Below are 15397 nucleotides of genomic sequence, written 5' to 3' on the forward strand. Positions count from 1 at the left end.
ACTGGGTGGGTTCAGTACGAGAACCCATTGGTCGTCATCATAATGCGGCCCCTCTCAACCAGCGATTTCTGGTCGAGTGGGCTATGGCTATGAAGGGTTGCCTCCCAGCGCTCATGAGTCGGATCGGGATTGCTGTCCAAGTCTGGGTTTTCTTGACATTCCCAAACCGCGTAAAAGAGTGTGCCAACTGCTCCACAGAAGGGGCAGGACGAATGGTAGGTTTCTGGGTACCATTTACTCATTAGGTAAGGATTGGGCAGAGTATTAGTTTGTAGTCGCCTGATTATGTGCTCTTCATATTTACTTAAGGTTTTTTTGAGGAAGAGGATATCTCCTTCTTGTGATCTTATAGTACTCCGTAATTTCTGCGTAGCTTAGTAAGGGTGAGGGGTTGTCAACTATGTCAGAGAGAGGCTGCGTGCCAGATGCTTGGAGGAGGAGAGCTCGAGCAGCTGTGTTGGCCGCCTCATTGCCCGTCGTTGAGAGGTGCCCTGGCGTCCAGAAGATCTGGATGTTGGAAGGATTAGACCTTTCCAAAATTTCCCAACACGTAGCGCCAACGCAGCCTCTGAGGTAATTGGGTACCGCTGCTTGTGAGTCGGACATAACCGTTGCCTCGCTGTTCTTTGATATCGCTAGCTGCTTCTTCAGCCGATGTGGTATCCACCGCTTGGATAAGGCTGCTTGCAATGATATCCCCCTTGGGGTGAAACTGCTGCAAATGCCGCGACTCCGTTAACGGGTCTAGCCGCATCGACGTAGATCGTGTCCTTGTTTCCATCCCAGCGCTTAGAGAGATGTCTAGCTCTGGCTAGTCTCCGTCCTTTGTTATGTTCCTCATCCATGCCATTTGGTATGGGGTGAGTCGTAATGTGTGATCTCATCTGCATGGGCATGTCGATCTTGTCAGCGACTTCCCGGGGTGGACTGATTCTCAGCTTATGTAATATTTTCCTGCCAGGCTTAGATGTTGAGAGCCTGACAATTTGATTTACACGGTGGGCCTCTATTAGTTCGTCGATGGTGTTATGGATCCCCAGCTTTAGTAATCGCTTAGTGGATGTGCATAAAGGGAGTCCCAGCGCCGTCTTAACTGCCTTTCGGATAATAACATCTAGTTGGTCTTTCTCTTTTTTGCTAAGCTGTAAGTACGGGGGGGCGTATGGTAGTTTAGAGAGAATGAAAGCCTGAAATTCTTCCCAAACACAGGGGAAAACGCAGCTTGCACATACTGAACGTGTACAGTCGCCCCAGGGACTCATGTCGTCAGATAGCCACGCTATTTATTCATTTTGTGAGATACCAAGCACCCACACCGCATTAAAGTACCATCTTTATTTACACGAATTGCTCAAGCCTCAACCACATTCTTAAGCATGTTTTGGTGGCTTAGTATATCAAAATATTGGACATGACAAGAATAGCTAAACAGCGAGAGCTATTGCTTGCGATAGGTGAAATTAGGACATTATACTATAAAAATGAAACGAAACTACCTGCACTGACATCAATGTACAATTTGGCTGTAACACACGGCCCGAACAGCGCAATCTAGCTGAATGTAATTTGTTTCTTGCACTTAAAATCTGCATGCATTACTTCTGAGAAGCGCGAGAAGAAAAGCTCATAATTAGTGCCAAAGAAAAGAGTGCATAATTATACCACTCATGAAGTTTTTACGGCACTTGCCGTGACCAAGGTTATCCAAATGGGAATACAAAGTTCCATAAAATCAGAAATAAGCGCAATTCAATTGAGACATAGCATGGGATCTGAATCGAATGGGTGACATTACTTTAGCAACAAAATTATACTGCAGCAATCATGCCTGAAGCAGAACAGCTTTACCCCTTGCAAGTCCCGCAGTATACCAAGTAGCAAGGTAGTGTAAAAATTAGCCTGAATATTTCAACCAACATTAAGCATGCGATGTAAATTAGAACAAGTTTGATGTTTACATTGCTTCACTTTCTAAAGGACTATAGACGCCAAATTTTTGCTTGTGTGCTTTCTTCATTTAAATAATGCGTTAGACCTTCGTATACATGGAACACCTTGGAATTTTGTTGGAAGGCAGCTAAATAATTTATAACTGAGTTATTTCTGGACGCTGTTTCGGTTGTGGTATAATCAGTCTAATGATGGTCTGTGACGCGTAGTTGGGGTTTAGTTCACATGGGGCAAAAAATGAACTATATAATGGCTGACAGGTCGGCTTTTATCATTACAGGTATTGAAAGAGGCTAGTTTAAATGTCGTAGTAAATTAACACAACACATCAAGGATTGTATTAGTTTTTCTAGTATATCACGAGACGAAAACATCGACTTGACGTCACAGTCGTCGTTTGGCCGTCGATGAAACCGAAACAGCATGAGAGAAGAGATTCCGTTATGAATTCTTTAGCAGACGGAGGCAAATATCACCCGGTAATCTATGTATCCTAGTGTGTAACGCATCGTTTGACAGAAAATGCACAAAAAATTTACTTGTCTATAGTCCTTTCAGCACCCCGTGACAAGGCGTCAGGTCGTCATTCAAGTTCTATTTGACATGCTGTGATATCGGTTAAGTTGAGTGATTTTCACAATTCCTGACTGCTGGCGCCTTTTGCTCATTCCATTCAGCCTATATTAAATTTGTGCAGTGCCTTTTTCTGGCGATTGCCTGTGCACAAACATCAAGGCATCAGTCGCCAACAAAAATTGGTGTTAAAAGTTATCGAGAACAGAACGAAAAATGTTAAAAAAGCACACATCTGTTTTCTGAGAAGACTAGAATTCCTTTAGCGATGAGATCAATGCCCAAATTATCATGATTATGAACATTATCATGTGCGGCTGTATAGAAAGTCACTGTGCTTATCATGTTTCCTTCAAAATAAAAGGCTAATGCCGTCAAAGCTGCCTAACTGAGCTACGATTTAATGGTTTCACGTCTATACGTTTGAGTAATTGAAAGGAAGGACTGACTGGTAGCTGCACTCTAAACTTTGAAGAGTTCCCGATACACTTCTATGTCGATATACTGAGAAGTAACCCACATCATCCTGCATGATGTAGCACATCTTTGCCATCCATCTATTCCTTGGCATTTCGAGGTTAATGAACACACTGAATACCAGTCAATATCTGCACTGCACATTAAGTTCCTCATGAGGAAGGATAAGTACACGTTTAAAAGTGTACTTGAATTCTACGATAGCACAGCATGAAGATGAGTATGTTGTGCAAAAACATGGAATCTGTATCGGCTCCTGTGTTGCGCCGGTGCTGTGCAACATTTTTTTAGCAAAATTTGACTCGATGCTACAGAGATCTCTAAACGACACACGTGCTGTAAGGGTTTTAGATATGTTGACAATTTTTTAGTAATTTTGAACTTAACCGAAACTGACCAGTTTACCCTTGTGGCAGACCAGATTTTAAGTATTTTTAGCACTTGTTCTAAGAACTTGGTTTTTACGCATGAGATTCCTTCTGACAAGACCATTAGGTTCCTGGATTTAGAATTGACTTTTTTACCCAATCAACACGTGTGCTGGAAATATGCGCCCAGGTCTGAGAAGGCACTGTTGCCGTATGATTCGGCCCATTCTAAGTTAGTGAAGCGCAGCATTGCAAACTTACGTTTTTTGAATGCCTTAAAGAAGAGTTGCCCTCATTTGATGCAGCAAAGTCTGGCGGAGCAGGTTGAACGGCTACAATGTTCTGGGTTTCCTCCCTCGGTTTTGATGGCGGTGGCGGAATCCTTGGGGAAAAAACTGAAGTTATCATCAAAGGATGCCAGGCCAGTAGAAGTGCCAACAAGAAAGTTGGAAGTCATGCCTTACTTCCACAAGACTTCACATGGTCTGAAAAAAGTAGCTCAGAAGTTTGGTGTCACTATGGCATTTTCTGCTCCTTGCAAACTGTCCGGTTTGTGCGCCCAAACCTTTGCAGACATGCGCAGAACCGGTGTTTGCAACACAAAACACCAGACTATGTTCACCACATGCGCAGTGGGCGTGGTGTATTCAATCCCATTGTCATGCGGGAAAATCTACATAGGCCAAATTGGAGCATGCTTGAATGAGCGCCTGAGGCAACATCGCACAACTTTGGGCACAGGCACAGGCAGCAATCTAGCCTTACATGTTAAGGACAGCAAATGTTCTCCTAGTTTTCACATTGCCAGCATTATCAGGCGGGGGAAATCTAAACGTGAGCGTGAGCTATTGGAGGCATTCATGATCAGAAAGAATAAGCAGAAATGCGTCAGCGAGCCGTCTGTGATTATCACTGAAAAGGAGTACAAGTTTTTATCGTTATAGTAGGCATGTCATCATGTGGTGCGCGAAGTGTTTTGTCTGTAGGGTGGGTGCGCAGGCAGGAAATTCTTTTAAAATGAGCGATTCTTCATCGCAATAAATCAGTTGTAAGTCCAGCGTTGTGGTGTGTGCCTCCTTTGTTCTTGTCTTGCGTCTATTTTCGCTGGTTCCTTTTCTATGCACGCTTTTTGCTCCAGCGGGGACCGCTGGTGTTCTACCTGCCGTACTCTTTTATGTCCTACTTTGATTAATTTTTGCCTCCGCCTTTCACGGTCTTCTGCTCTGCCTCACGTCCGCCTCACAATACAGTATTTCTTGCTATTCGAGGGCGTGTAATTATGAATTAAGCGGTAGGAATGCATTATTTATTTACGTAATGCTGCTGATATTTATTTACGTAATGCTGCTGATACCACATTGGAAGGATGGGCAAGGGAACTAAGTTGAATAAAAATTGGAAGACGCTTAAGCTTTTCCTCTAAGAGTAGAGCGTGACAGCGTGTCGCAGCACTGCCAGGGAGTCCACGGAACGCTATCGCCGTTCGGTGCGACGCCTTGCCCATTAGACAAATCGCTCTGCTACGTGCGGTGAAACGGACGCGCGGAGCGGCAAACGACGTAGAAGCGCTGCCAGGCGCCTTGCCCAAACGTGCGGGACTGAAGTTGCAGTCGTAGTTCGTCGGCACATCGTTCTTGACAAACGCGATACCACGAACGCCAGCATAGCTTCCGCACCGAACGAACGGGCAGCAAGCTGCACGCTTCGTGTTTTTACGACGCTGAGCGGACGCTGAGCGGACGTGTTCCGCATGAGCTCCCGCCTTGAGACCGTTTTTCGGTGGAACGCGCTGTGCCTTGGTCTTGCTTTTTGTGGAATCGTCTGCAGGAAGTTGCCCTGTACCTGTGGACACCATATTTTGGCAAGTGTTCCCCCTTTTAGGGGTTTTCTTCACGATTTGTACTCGACCACGGTGCGGCAAAATTAGGCCTAATCTATAGGCCGAGCCGACACCTACGGCGCCGGGCTCCAGGGCCGTGCCTTCTGGTAGTGGGCCTTTGCGAGGCTAAAGATGATGGAGTACTCCGTTGAGGGAGAATCTATAACGCCCGAAGAATTCGAGGCGGGAGAATGGGCCTGGGTTTTGAAGGCGCAAGATCGCTTCAAGAAGACTGTGTACGGGGACCACACCGAGAGTAGGCCTACCGAGAAACAGGCGGGCAGCGACGGGCGCCAGACGCACGGAGCAGCCCAAGTCAAGCGGGGGAAAGCGCCGGTGTGGAAGAAACGGGGACCGTTTCTTCAGATGCCAGCCAAGGATTTCAAGGTTGTGTGCCGGCCCAAGAATTGGGACTTGAGCATAGTGACGCCTAGGGAGCTCGGATGGGCCCTGAGAGCGGCAGCGAAGCTGACGAACGCGACTGCGGTGGAAGAAGACCTGGTGCGGGTCAATGAGAGAAACAACACGATGACGGTGAGCACGCCGTGTATGAATCGTAGTGGGGCATATGCGAATGTCAAGACGCTCCAGCTGGGCGGTCGTGACCTTGCGGTTTCGGCGTACGTGGCGGCGCCGGAGAATTCTGTGTGCGGAGTAATTTACAATGCGTACAACGGATGCCCACTGGCAGAAATTCGCGCAGGATTCTTGAAGAGGAATGAAGACATGAAAATTTTGGATGCCAGACCTTTGGGCAAGTCAAAGGCGATTCAGATCACGTTCTGGGGGAAGCGCGTTCCCCGGCAAGTCATTTATTGGAACTGTCTGTACGCTGTGATCCCATATAGAGAGTTAGTCGAGACCTGCTATAACTGCCGACGAGTGGGACATCGGGCGGACGTTTGCTATCGTCCGAAGACTAACTTGTGTCGCCGCTGCGGGAAAGAACATCCTGCACCACCGGAGGGAGAGTCGCTGACCTGCACGCCGGACTGCATCGTGTGTCATGGGGCGCACAGCACGGGAAGTCGGAACTGCAAGTTTCGCCTAGCCCGTCAGCAGCCGACGGGTCTGCAGCAGAGCAACGAGGACAAGAGCCAGACGGGCAAGGAGGAGCGGCGTTCGAGGCCCAGGAAGCGGTCATCTAGCGGTGCGAGAGGCGATAGCAAGAGCAGGGACCGGTCAGCTTCCTTCCCGCCACTGCCCGGACCCGAGCCTGGCAAAGGAGGAGGGCAAGGTTCCGGTCATGGAAGAAGCCCAAGTGCCACGAGGAAAAAGGTGAGCTGGCCCAACGCGGGCTCCCAAAATGAGACTGCTCGAGAGAGGGAGCTACAAAGGCAGGTGCTGCAGCAAGCCGAAACTATCAAAAAGATGGAAGCTAGGATTGCAGGGATGGAACGCGGGCTTAAACCCGGCAGAGAAGACAGGGTACAGACGCCGTTGGCCCAAGCCCCACAGCAAGCGGCGCAGGCGAACGCTTCTCGCGTGGACGATAACACAGCTATGGAAGTGGAGAAAGTGGAGAATCGGGGGACGGTCAAAAGGCCACCTCCGGCAGATGAGGGAGCTTGTGCAAAGAGAGTAGCAGAAACTTCGGCGGCAGACACGCCGCAGCCAGTATTTACAGTCACTTGTCTTAAGAGAGACATGCTTACCCTTGCGGAGAGAGCAGGAAAACTGGAAGAAAGACAGGATAGGCTGGATCGCCGGGTCGACAGGATAGAAGCTAGACTAGGCAACATTGAGGAGCGTCTTGACGCCTTCACCAATGACATGCGGGGTTTCCAGACCCAGGTAATGGACATGTTTAAACAGCTAAATGCTATGCTAGAGGTTAGATTGCCTCCCGTAATCGGCCAAGAGCCGATGTTAGTGAACCTAGGGCTTCACCATGGCCCCTCGCCAGCAAATTGAGGTTTGGCAGTGGAACTGCAGGGGCTTCCGTCGCAAGCGGGGGAACCTGCAGTTGCACATACAAAATCTGGATAGTAAGCCGGACATTATAGCTTTGCAGGAGGCTAGCGGCTCGGTGAAATTACCGGGATTTAAGACATTTACACCACCAGAGATTGATAGAGGGGGCGTATTGAGCGTCTTCACGGCCGTGTTAGTCCATCGCAACACCACAGTGATTCAGCATACCATAGATAGCAGCAGGGAGGACTACGTCCTGCTGGAGATTTTGCCCAAAAGAAAGGACGATAAGAGTCTATTTGTTCTTAATGTATACTCTTCTCCAAAAGATAAGGGGGTGGGCCTGCCAGACCTTCTGATAAAGACGCAACGGCTAGCGGCAGGTTGCCCAGGACCTGCGATGGACGATCTTAAACAACCCGCTAGATCATACCAGGATAGGCAACAGCTTAAGCATAGACACCTCTCCAGACCTCACATTTGTGAATGGTATCAGGGATGCACAGTGGGTAAACACGGGACAGCCACTGGGAAGTGATCACTATATCCTTTCCACGATATTTAGTGCTGCTAAGCACAAAGACACGGTGAAAGGAACTCGAGTGACGGACTGGGACCGATTTCGGCAATACAGGAATGACATAGTGAACGGGGAAATCGAGGACTTAGGAGCCTGGATTGACACGCTCAAGCAGGCCGTGAAGAGAACCACAGAAGAGGTTCCGACGGAGGAGGAGGGCTTTACGGCTGACTCTAGATTGTTACACATGTGGGAAGCACATGCGAGTCTCCTTCGGAGGTGGAGGAAACAAAGGCATAATGGTGTCCTCCGTAGGAAGATGGCCAAGCTAGAACGAGAAATCGAAGCCTACACATTGGAGTTGCAGTGTCAACAGTGGGGGCAGATTTGTGACCGGATGAATGGGCATTTCGGATGCAAAAAAACATGGCAGTTGTTGAGGCACCTTTTAGACCCGGCCGCAACCAAATCTGCGCAAAAGGGGCAAATGGCTAGGTTAGTGCATCGGTATCAAGGCACGATTGGGGAATTTATACATGAACTCCGAAGTCGTTACATAAAAAGAGAGGCGGGCGGTTGCTTGCCGGATTACTCGGGAGAGGAAAACCTTGAATTGGATGCAGACTTTACGGTGGCGGAAGTGGAGTTTGCAATGGGCCAGCTTCGTACCACGTCAGCAGCGGGTCCGGACGGGGTTACTAATAAAATGCTGAGGAACCTGGATTTCAAGTCAGTGGGGGCACTCACGAATTTGATGAATAAATATTGGGCGGCCGGGGAGATTCCGCCAGAGTGGAAACATGCTAGGATTACATTTATTCCTAAACCAGGGAAGAAGCTCTGCATTGAGAATCTGCGTCCCATCTCGCTAACGTCGTGCTTGGCCAAATTGATGGAGCATGTGGTATTGAACAGGCTTCAGGGTTATGTAGAGGACAATGAGTTGATACCTGAAACAATGATTGGCTTCAGGGCTAATTTATCGACGCAGGACGTCATGTTACAGCTCAAAAAAGACGTGGTTGATCCTGGGTACGGCGCGGGCACCAAGGCTATCTTGGGGCTCGACCTCACTAAGGCCTTTGACAATGTTACCCATGAGGCAATATTGAGGAACCTATCAGACATAGGACCGGGGGGTAGAACCTTCCGGTACATCAGATCGTTTCTGGAGGGTAGGACTGCGGAGATTGTAGTCGGAGAAATGAAATCGGATCCCTTCCCATTGGGGGGCAGGGGGACACCGCAAGGGTCAGTATTATCGCCCTTCCTATTTAATCTCGCCTTGATCAAGATACCACCCAGGCTGCAAGGGATATCGGGACTTAAACATACATTTTATGCGGATGACATTACTCTATGGGTAACAAGAGGCAGTGACGCACAGTTGGAAGAAACTCGACAACAGGCGGTGGATATTGTGCAGGAGCTAGCAGGGGAAGCAGGACTCTCGTGCTCTCAGCCCAAGTCCGAGCTTTTTGTTCTGAGGGATAAACCAAGAGGGATACATGCGAGGCACTATACGCCGCCACCACCTTTAGAGGTGAAGTGGGGGGAGTACTGGTCGCTGAGGTCCAAACGATCAGGATCCTGGGTATGTATCTGCAGACTAACAGGAAGAATTGCGAGTCCTTGCAAAGGCATAAAAATACGGTCAATGCTACCGTGCGGCTAATCAGGAGAATCGCCAATCGTAAGAGAGGTGTTAAGGAAAAAGATTTGTGTAAGCTAGTGCAGGCATTTGTGCTCAGTAGAATAGTGTAGGCGACGCCTTATTTGAAGTTGGACGCGGCGGAAAGAGGAAAGGTGGAGGCTATGATTAGGCAGGCGTATAAAGCGGCCCTTGGGTTGCCTCAAAATGCGTCTACAGACAGGCTGCTGGGATTAGGGGTGCACAACACCCTAGAAGAACTACGGGAGGCGCACTTGGTGATGCAGCTCGGTAGGCTTTCAAAAACAAAAGCAGGAAGGGACATATTGGAAAGGATCGGCATTGGAGTTGACGTTCCAGCCGGTGACACGAAAATTCAGATGAGGCGGGAAATGCACAAGGGCTTGTACATAAAACCTTTGCCCAAGAACATGCATCCGATACATCATGAGGACCGCAGGAAGGCAAGAGCCAAAGCTTTACATGCTAAGTACGGGCAGTACAACGGGGCAGTCTATGTAGATGTCGCCGAGTATAAGGACAAGGATGCATTTGCAATTGCGGTGGTGGACGGGCGAGGACGCTTGATCGCCTCTGGATCAGTCAAAACCCGCTCCCCAGAAACTGCAGAGGAAGCGGCGATAGCACTAGCTATGACTAGTAGTAATGCTGACCTGATCTTCAGCGATTCAAAAACAGCCATCCGAAATTTGGCGAGGGGCAGAATATCTGTCACAGCGACGCGGTTGCTGAATCGGGCCACGGAGCGAGGGATTACGGAGACGGAAATTGTCTGGGTACCTGCACACTCTGGGAACCCTGGGAACGAGACGGCTCACATGAATGCTCGAGGTTTCGTCAGCCGAGTAGGTGAGCTGGACGTCCCGGGAAGGTCCACGAGAGATGGGCTGGTATCCTTTCATGACATTACTAATCATTTCAGACTTGAGCGGAGGATTTACCCACCCCCGGACAAGCAATTGGTGAAGGCGCAGGAATCCGTCTGGCGACGATTGCAGACTAGATGTTTCTTCAACCCATACGTATTGAGCAAAATCTACCCGGACATTCAGCCGGAGTGCAAATGGTGTCACGAAGTGGCAACCTATGACCACATATTATGGAGCTGTAGCATAGCACCACCACCGGCGGACATTATGCGTGATCCTTCCCTCGAGCAGTGGGAGGCCGTGTTGGCCAGCTCAGACCCGGTCGTCCAGACCAGGGCCGTGGAGTGGGCCACCCAGGTCGCCGTCAGCCATGGGTTGATGGCCATCTGACATGGAATCGTCCACACATGCTCTCTGACGAAAATAAAGTTTTTCTATCCATGCACGCTTCGTGATGAACGCGCTTTGGATGTGCGCTGCGTTGTTCGGCGCTCACCGCGTGAGTCCTGCGTGCCCGCACGGCCCCACTGCAGCCGACCGAGAGATATGTCAGACGCGTCACTGCCTTTCCTTAAAACCAATTTTCCTTTCATTTTCTTTCCCTTGCGGTGCGTTCCGGGTTGTCCACCGAAATATGTGACAGGCGTCCCTTCCTTTCCTTGAGCTGCCATCGCGCGCTATCTGTTGGGGCAGTGGCGTACATTGCGAGGAGGAGGAGGAGAGGGGGATTTTTCGCTCACGGCCGGCGCCGACGACACCGGCTTTTCTGCGACAAGAGCTTAACGCTCTCGGGTTAAAACACTCGCGCGCACGAACGAACGCACAGACACACGTGCGCGAACACACGCACACACATAGTCTGTGATAACAACGCACACAAAAGAACGCGACAAATGTCAGTAATTTCATGAATGGATAAGGTAACTGCTACCCATTCACAGTAGTCACACTGTATATTCTGCTGTTACCATTGCTTCGCATCCAACCCTTGAACCCCTTACGCGCGAGACTTTGTGCTTGGCTTTCTCCCATTTCTTGGAATAATAATGTATACAATGTTTACCCTAAAGGTTTACAATGCGCAGCATTGTAAAGCCTTTGCCCAGAATCAGCACTGGAGAAATCGTGCGAACACGAAATGGAACACAGATTTAATAGTCAATTGGAAAGATTAGGGGAGTCTTGGTACCCTGAGTCGGTCATGACGGCGGTTGCCGAGACCCTTTTTAAAAAAGTCAAGAAACGCGCAAAGAGCCTGAACACAAGGGAATATAAAAGGAGCGTGCGACCGGAAGTTGTCCCCTACCTGCATAAAATTTCGCACAACCTGAAGAAAGTTGCGGGCAGGTTTGGGGTACCTCTCGTTTTTACCGCTCCCGAAAAACTATCCAAGCTATGCCCTCGTATCTCCAGCAGAGTCCGCAAAAAACAAGGGTTGCGCAAAAAAGCATGCCAGGCCATGTTAGCGTCGCCAAACAGGAGTGGTATACGAGGAACCGCTGCCTTGCGGGCAACCTTATGTAGGCCAAACAATCAGATGCCTGAACGAACGACTCAGGGAGCACCATCTAAATTTACAAAACAGTCAGGACGTGCGCTTAGTTCAGAACTGAAGTTCTTGCAAGTGTTAGCCTCATTTTGAAAGTACTGTAGTCCTAGGAAAAGGTAAAGACCAGACCACACGTGAGCTATTGGAAGCCTTCCATATAAAGAAATGGGGCAAGTGACTGTATTAGCAATACGTTATTCTGCTGTATATTTCGGAACGTGCACTTTTTTCTGCTACAAGATAAGATGTATGTTCAGAATGTTGTGATGGCACACCTTCTTTCTTTCTTTGTCTTAACGCGCATGCGCGACGTAGCCTATATATTTCACTTTCATATCTTGGAATAAAATCAGTTGTGAGTGCAATGTATGCGCGTGTCTCTTGGTTTCTAGTTCTTCTTTTGTGTGTGTTTTTTTGCGCTGCTACTATGCTTAAGACAAGTGACCAACTCGCTCAAGAGCTCGTTTTCCAAGAACTGTTGATTTTGCATTTGTGTTAACATGCCGGCTCACTTCAAGGCACCTTTTCAGGTTGTTTCTTGCAGTTAACAAGTAGCAGATGTGTCGTGCGCTTTCTGTAGTTTACAGAGAATGGCAATTCCTTCGGAAGCGCTAAATTGATGCCACAGTGGCGTAGGGACCGCCTTCCTCTGTCGAAGTAAAAACTACTGCTCAACATTCCGCGATAGAGTATTCAGCTCGTTCTATCGAAAAGCCGTCGGCGTAGTCGGCGCCCCGTGTCTGAAACAATCGGGGGCTGAGGAAATAAAAATTGTATTATGGTAATTTATGGTGCTGATTGATATGAATGATTGGTGTGTCATAAAATAAAAAAGGGGGCTTCAAAGGCGTAAAATAGCTCATAACAGAAAGCCAATGCTTGATGGTGCTTATTAACAAAATTTAGAGTGTGTAATTGATCCGTTAATCGCATCAATTGAAGAAAAATGAAAAATGTGTTCAAATGTGTCAAACTGCTCAGTATGGAAAGCTAATACAGTATACATACGCTATCGCGTCGTACCCTAAAGGCTGAGTGTAAATGTCATTTGCATATTTTGTAATTCCATCACATTGAAACAAATTTTTTACAACCATTCCTCATCTTTACACTGTGTTTTGACCGTATCATTTCAGGGCCTCGGAGAGAGACGTGGGCTGCGATTATATTTGGCTCCACCTAATGCAGAACTCAAATTCTATGGCAAATTCTCGCAGATCATGAGTGGCAGTTTACCAATTTCCCTCAAGAGGAAAGTGTACAACAGCATGATCTTACCGGTACTCACCTACGGGGCAGAAACGTGGAGGCTAACGAAAAGAGTTCAGCTTAAGTTAAGGACAACGCAGCGAGCCATGGAAAGAAAAATGATAGGTGTAACGTTAAGAGATCGGAAGCGGGCAGAGTGGGTGAGGGAACAAACACGGGTTAATGACATCCTAGTCGAAATCAAGAGAAAGAAATGGGCTTGGGCAGGGCATGTAATGCGAAGGCAGGATAACCGCTGGTCTTTAAGGGTAACGGAGTGGGTTCCAAGAGAAAGTAAGCGTAGCAGGGGGCGGCAGAACGTTAGGTGGGCGGATGAGATTAAGAAGTTTGCAGGCAAAGGGTGGATGCAGCTGGCAAAGGATAGGGTTAATTGGAGAGACATGGGAGAGGCCTTTGCCCTGCAGTGGGTGTAGTAAGGCTGATGATGATGATGATGATGATGAATGCAGAACTCAGCGCACGCACGAATCCATTGCTGACCCTGAACTGGGAACTTTTAATGATTTCTGCTTTTTTTACCAATAAACTCCCTTAACTAATGTGCGAATATAGCCTTCTCTATTTCACAAAGCTCGAAAGCTCAACCGAGCTCATCGATCTTAATGAGGAGCATTGATGCAACCAAGGCGAGCTGTCCACAAATTTTACATCTTGCTGAGGCGGCACTCCGAGACGGACCAGCTCTTCTAAATCTCGTCCCAAGCCAGGCCTGCATGGCTTAACAAGTGGACTCAGGCGTCGGCTGAAGTCTTTGGGCCTCCGGATTGAGGGCTTCCGGCTTGTTTTGGCGCTTCTGCTTGTTTCTGCTCTTTTTAAGCCTGCCTTAAATGTCTCAGTTTGTGATTTCAGTTGTGGCTGGTAAGCGAATGCGCGATGCTGGAAAATTTGCACGATTGAGCTAGTCGATCTTTACGAGTTGCATTCCAACGATGGCGTGCTCGCCAAAAATTCCGCCACCCCGGCCCCACTTCCGCGCTGTGCGCCTTGCGCTACTTTGTTACAGCTACCCTGGCACCGTCTGGCTGTTACGTAAAATGTGAGTCAATGTTACTGTTCTTACTACAAAAGCCAGATAAGCACAAAACGAAGAAAGCGTCAAAAAATACAAAACCTGGTCTGCTAGGTGGCGCTACCTATTTCTATTGAAGCTAGCAGTAAGATAGCATTTGAGGAGCGATTGAGAAAAATGGGGAAGAGCAGTGGGGTAGGAAAGTTTTCAGATACCTGTATATCTGAAATGTTGACACGAAATGGAGAAAGCGAACTAGAAAATTGACAAGCAAATATCTGAACAGCAGTAGGGGGCAAATCAGCAATTATCGGTTAAGAAAAATGTTAAAAAAACAGAGAGAGCTCTGTGGAAAACAGGAATGCTGACGAAATCAGCACTGAGAACATACAGGTGTTTTAAGCAGAAAATTGCCAAAGAAAATATCTATGATAGTTGTAGAAAAAGCTCTTTGTTGTGTGAGGCAAGGACGGGAGTTTTGCGGACTAGTACATATAGAGTCAGGTGCCACTAGATAGACACGCTGTGTGTTGCGTGCCGAGAGGAGGAGGAAACGGCTGAACACTTCGTACTTTTTTTGTAAAGGGCTTCACCCTACAGTGGAAAGCAGCAGGGCTGATTTATCCAAGGCATTGGGGTTCAATAACTGTGAAGGGAAATTAGATTTTAAGCGGGTAGAAGTAACCAAGCGAAGGTTATCTGATTGGTTGGTAAAATCAAGAGAAGAGTAATATTTCATAATTCATGGCTAGGTGGCTTGAGCCACAGCCCGATTTAAAGGGTTCAGCGGTATCCATCCATCCATCCATTCATCCATCCATCCAACCATCCATCATCCATTCATTCATTCATTCATTCATTCATTCATTTATTAATTAATTCATTCATTCATTAATCCATCCATCCACCCATCCATCCATCCATCCATCCGCCCGCCCGCCCGCCCACCAGTCCGTCCGTCCGTCCGTCCATGCAACCATCCGTACGTCCGTCCATCCATCCATCCATCCATCCATCCATCCATCCATCCATCCATCCATCCATCCATCCATCCATCCATCCATCCATCCATCCATCCGTCCGTCCGTCCGTCCATCCATCCATCCGTCCATCCATCCGTCCATCCGTCCATCCATCCATCCGTCCATCCATTCATCCATGCATCCATCGTTGGTGAGTGGCGACACCACGGGCTCCCGAGCATCCGCAGGGACATCCCCCCATGGGGATGATGGTGAAAAGTGCGTCATCACGGACCCGAGCACCCACGCTTCGCCGTGCGTGGCATCGCCGTGTTGGGGGAAAGGGGATCCTGATTGTTGAGCCGATGCCGAGCGTTAGGACCTTT

Source organism: Amblyomma americanum, chromosome 7, assembly GCF_052857255.1.
Source record: "Amblyomma americanum isolate KBUSLIRL-KWMA chromosome 7, ASM5285725v1, whole genome shotgun sequence".
NCBI classification, from domain to species: Eukaryota; Metazoa; Arthropoda; class Arachnida; order Ixodida; family Ixodidae; genus Amblyomma; species Amblyomma americanum.